Source organism: Pseudophryne corroboree, chromosome 5 (assembly GCF_028390025.1).
Source record: "Pseudophryne corroboree isolate aPseCor3 chromosome 5, aPseCor3.hap2, whole genome shotgun sequence".
NCBI lineage: Eukaryota > Metazoa > Chordata > Amphibia > Anura > Myobatrachidae > Pseudophryne > Pseudophryne corroboree.
The window spans coordinates 841,273,796-841,280,033 of record NC_086448.1 but is presented as its reverse complement, the minus strand read 5'-3'; positions in this window follow the sequence as shown (position 1 = coordinate 841,280,033).

Genomic DNA, 6,238 nt, shown 5'->3' with positions numbered 1-6,238 from the left:
ATATACAGTATAGTGATGATGAGGACACAGGGTGTATATACAGTATAGTGATGATGAGGGCACAGGGTGTATATACAGTACAGTGATGATGAGGGTACAGGGTGTATATACACTAGTGGTGATGAGGACACAGGGTGTATATACAGTATAGTGATGATGAGGACACAGGGTGTATATACAGTACAGTGATGATGAGGACACAGGGTGTATATACAGTATAGTGATGATGAGGGTACAGGGTGTATATACACTAGTGGTGATGAGGGCACAGGGTGTATATACAGTATAGTGATGATGAGGACACAGGGTGTATATACAGTATAGTGATGATGAGGACACAGGGTATATATACAGTACAGTGATGATGAGGACACAGGGTGTATATACAGTACAGTGATGATGAGGGTACAGGGTGTATATACACTAGTGGTGATGAGGGCACAGGGTGTATATACAGTATAGTGATGATGAGGACACAGGGTGTATATACAGTATAGTGATGATGAGGACACAGGGTGTATATACAGTATAGTGATGATGAGGGCACAGGGTGTATATACAGTACAGTGATGATGAGGACACAGGGTGTATATACAGTACAGTGATGATGAGGACACAGGGTGTATATACAGTACAGTGATGATGAGGCACAGGGTGTATATACAGTATAGTGATGATGAGGGTACAGGGTGTATATACAGTATAGTGATGATGAGGGCACAGGGTGTATACAGTACAGTGATGATGAGGGTACAGGGTGTATATACAGTATAGTGATGATGAGGGCACAGGGTGTATATACAGTACAGTGATGATGAGGGCACAGGGTGTATATACAGTATAGTGATGATGAGGACACAGGGTGTATATACAGTATAGTGATGATGAGGATACAGGGTGTATATACAGTATAGTGATGATGAGGGTACAGGGTGTATATACAGTATAGTGATGATGAGGACACAGGGTGTATATACAGTACAGTGATGATGAGGACACAGGGTGTATATATTGTGATGATGAGGACACAGGGTGTATATACAGTATAGTGGTGATGAGGGCACAGGGTGTATATACAGTATAGTGATGATGAGGACACAGGGTGTATATACAGTATAGTGATGATGAGGACACAGGGTGTATATACAGTATAGTGATGATGAGGGCACAGGGTGTATATACAGTATAGTGATGATGAGGACACAGGGTGTATATACAGTATAGTGATGATGAGGACACAGGGTGTATATACAGTATAGTGATGATGAGGACACAGGGTGTATATACAGTATAGTGGTGATGAGGACACAGGGTGTATATACAGTACAGTGATGATGAGGACACAGGGTGTATATACAGTATAGTGGTGATGAGGGCACAGGGTGTATATACAGTATAGTGATGATGAGGACACAGGGTGTATATACAGTACAGTGATGATGAGGACACAAGGTGTATATACACTAGTGGTGATGAGGGCACGGGGTGTATATACAGTATAGTGATGATGAGGACACAGGGTGTATATATTGTGATGATGAGGACACAGGGTGTATATACAGTACAGTGATGATGAGGACACAGGGTGTATATATTGTGATGATGAGGACACAGGGTGTATATATTGTGATGATGAGGACACAGGGTGTATATCATAGTTGCCTACCCTCCCTCATTCTGCAGGAGACTCCCTGAAATAGCAGCAATCTCCCGCACTCCCTGAATAGTCCAGCAATCTCCCTGATTGCCCCTTAAGGGCCGTATTCACGGGCCGAAGTGGGAGAGTTGTGTGCTGAGCGTGCGCGGGGAGACGGGGGGGGGGGGCGCTCATTTCACCCAGCGGCTGCGCATAGCTATCGCTGTGGGGGCTACACACGGAGCGACCATGCTTAAAATCTAAGCAATCTAGTCAGATTGCTTAGATTTTAAGCAGCGATCGCTCCGTGAGTACCCCCCTTAACTCCCATTATGCAGCTATTGCATTCTTGGGGGGAAAAGAAATCAGAGCTACATACATTCAATGGGATCATCAGCGCCATTTCCCTGCATTGGTTATAAGGAACAATGAACCTATGGCCACATACAGTATATGGAAGCTCTTGTATAACACAATACACAAACAAATCCTGCAAAATATCAGTGTCTTTTCTTCAACAGGTAGATCTTACTAACTTTGGGGCTCATTTACATGTGGATGTAAGTCATATTCATGACACGCCTCTCCGATGTAGCAGTACACTCCTGCACTGATAGGTGCTACTTTCACAATCTCCCTGAAATACTTTTTCAAAAGTAGGCAGGTATGGTGTATATACACTAGTGGTGATGAGGGCACAGGGTGTATATACAGTATAGTGATGATGAGGGCACAGGGTGTATATACAGTACAGTGATGATGAGGACACAGGGTGTATATACAGTACAGTAATGATGAGGACACAGGGTGTATATACAGTACAGTGATGATGAGGGTACAGGGTGTATATACAGTACAGTGATGAGGACACAGGGTGTATATACAGTACAGTGATGATGAGGACACAGGGTGTATATACAGTATAGTGGTGATGAGGGTACAGGGTGTATATATTGTGATGATGAGGACACAGGGTGTATATACAGTATAGTGGTGATGAGGGCACAGGGTGTATATACAGTATAGTGATGATGAGGGCACAGGGTGTATAATCAGTACAGTGATGATGAGGACACAGGGTGTATATACAGTACAGTGATGATGAGGACACAGGGTGTATATACAGTACAGTGATGATGAGGACACAGGGTGTATATACAGTACAGTGATGATGAGGACACAGGGTATATATACAGTACAGTGATGATGAGGGCACAGGGTATATACAGTATAGTGATGATGAGGACACAGGGTGTATATACAGTATTGTGATGATGAGGACACAGGGTGTGTATATACAGTACAGTGATGATGAGGACACAGGGTGTATATACAGTACAGTGATGATGAGGACACAGGGTGTATATACAGTACAGTGATGATGAGGACACAGGGTGTATATACAGTATAGTGATGATGAGGACACAGGGTGTATATACAGTACGGTGATGATGAGGACACAGGGTGTATATACAGTATAGTGATGATGAGGACACAGGGTGTATATACAGTATAGTGATGATGAGGACACAGGGTGTATATACAGTATAGTGATGATGAGGACACAGGGTGTATATACAGTACAGTGATGATGAGGGCACAGGGTGTATATACAGTACAGTGATGATGAGGGCACAGGGTGTATATACAGTACAGTGATGATGAGGGCACAGGGTGTATATACAGTACAGTGATGATGAGGGCACAGGGTGTATATACAGTATAGTGATGATGAGGACACAGGGTATATATACAGTATAGTGATGATGAGGACACAGGGTATATATACAGTATAGTGATGATGAGGGCACAGGGTGTATATACAGTACAGTGAGGATGAGGACACAGGGTATATATACAGTATAGTGATGATGAGGGCACAGGGTGTATATACAGTACAGTGATGATGAGGACACAGGGTGTATATACATTATAGTGATGATGAGGACACAGGGTGTATATACAGTATAGTGATGATGAGGACACAGGGTGTATATACAGTACAGTGATGATGAGGACACAAGGTGTATATACACTAGTGGTGATGAGGACACAGGGTGTATATACAGTACAGTGGTGATGAGGACACAGGGTGTATATACAGTATAGTGATGATGAGGACACAGGGTGTATATACAGTATAGTGATGATGAGGACACAGGGTGTATATACAGTATAGTGATGATGAGGACACAGGGTGTATATACAGTACAGTGATGATGAGGGCACAGGGTGTATATACAGTACAGTGATGATGAGGACACAGGGTGTATATACAGTATAGTGATGATGAGGGCACAGGGTGTATATACAGTATAGTGATGATGAGGACACAGGGTGTATATACAGTACAGTGATGATGAGGGCACAGGGTGTATATACACTAGTGGTGATGAGGGCACAGGGTGTATATACAGTATAGTGATGATGAGGACACAGGGTGTATATACAGTATAGTGATGATGAGGACACAGGGTGTATATACAGTATAGTGATGATGAGGACACAGGGTGTATATACAGTACAGTGATGATGAGGACACAGGGTGTATATACAGTACAGTGATGATGAGGACACAGTGTGTATATACAGTATAGTGATGATGAAGACACAGGGTGTATATACAGTACAGTGATGATGAGGGCACAGGGTGTATATACAGTACAGTGATGATGAGTGCACAGGGTGTATATACAGTATAGTGATGATGAGGGCACAGGGTGTATATACAGTATAGTGATGATGAGGACACAGGGTGTATATACAGTACAGTGATGATGAGGGCACAGGGTGTATATACAGTACAGTGATGATGAGGGCACAGGGTGTATATACAGTATAGTGATGATGAGGGCACAGGGTGTATATACAGTATAGTGATGATGAGGACACAGGGTGTATATACAGTACAGTGATGATGAGGGCACAGGGTGTATATACACTAGTGGTGATGAGGGCACAGGGTGTATATACAGTATAGTGATGATGAGGACACAGGGTGTATATACAGTATAGTGATGATGAGGGCACAGGGTGTATATACAGTACAGTGATGATGAGGACACAGGGTGTATATACAGTATAGTGATGATGAGGACACAGGGTGTATATACAGTATAGTGATGATGAGGACACAGGGTGTATATACAGTACAGTGATGATGAGGGCACAGGGTGTATATACAGTACAGTGATGATGAGTGCACAGGGTGTATATACAGTATAGTGATGATGAGGGCACAGGGTGTATATACAGTATAGTGATGATGAGGACACAGGGTGTATATACAGTACAGTGATGATGAGGGCACAGGGTGTATATACAGTACAGTGATGATGAGGGCACAGGGTGTATATACAGTATAGTGATGATGAGGGCACAGGGTGTATATACAGTATAGTGATGATGAGGACACAGGGTGTATATACAGTACAGTGATGATGAGGGCACAGGGTGTATATACACTAGTGGTGATGAGGGCACAGGGTGTATATACAGTATAGTGATGATGAGGACACAGGGTGTATATACAGTACAGTGATGATGAGGACACAGGGTGTATATACAGTACAGTGATGATGAGGACACAGGGTGTATATACAGTATAGTGATGATGAGGACACAGGGTGTATATACAGTACAGTGATGATGAGGGCACAGGGTGTATATACAGTACAATGATGATGAGTGCACAGGGTGTATATACAGTATAGTGATGATGAGGGCACAGGGTGTATATACAGTATAGTGATGATGAGGGCACAGGGTGTATATACAGTATAGTGATGATGAGGACACAGGGTGTATATACAGTACAGTGATGATGAGGGCACAGGGTGTATATACAGTACAATGATGATGAGTGCACAGGGTGTATATACAGTATAGTGATGATGAGGGCACAGGGTGTATATACAGTATAGTGATGATGAGGGCACAGGGTGTATATACAGTATAGTGATGATGAGGACATAGGGTGTATATACAGTACAGTGATGATGAGGACACAGGGTGTATATACAGTATAGTGATGATGAGGGCACAGGGTGTATATACAGTATAGTGATGATGAGGACACAGGGTGTATATACAGTATAGTGATGATGAGGACACAGGGTGTATATACAGTACAGTGATGATGAGGGCACAGGGTGTATATACAGTACAATGATGATGAGTGCACAGGGTGTATATACAGTATAGTGATGATGAGGGCACAGGGTGTATATACAGTATAGTGATGATGAGGGCACAGGGTGTATATACAGTATAGTGATGATGAGGACACAGGGTGTATATACAGTATAGTGATGATGAGGGCACAGGGTGTATATACAGTATAGTGATGATGAGGACACAGGGTGTATATACAGTATAGTGATGATGAGGACACGGTGTATATACAGTATAGTGATGATGAGGGCACAGGGTGTATATACAGTATAGTGATGATGAGGACATAGGGTGTATATACAGTACAGTGATGATGAGGACACAGGGTGTATATACAGTATAGGGATGATGAGTGCACATTGTGTATATACAGTGATGACATAGGGAGGGTATATATAGGGGCACAGGGAGGGTATACATAGGGGCACA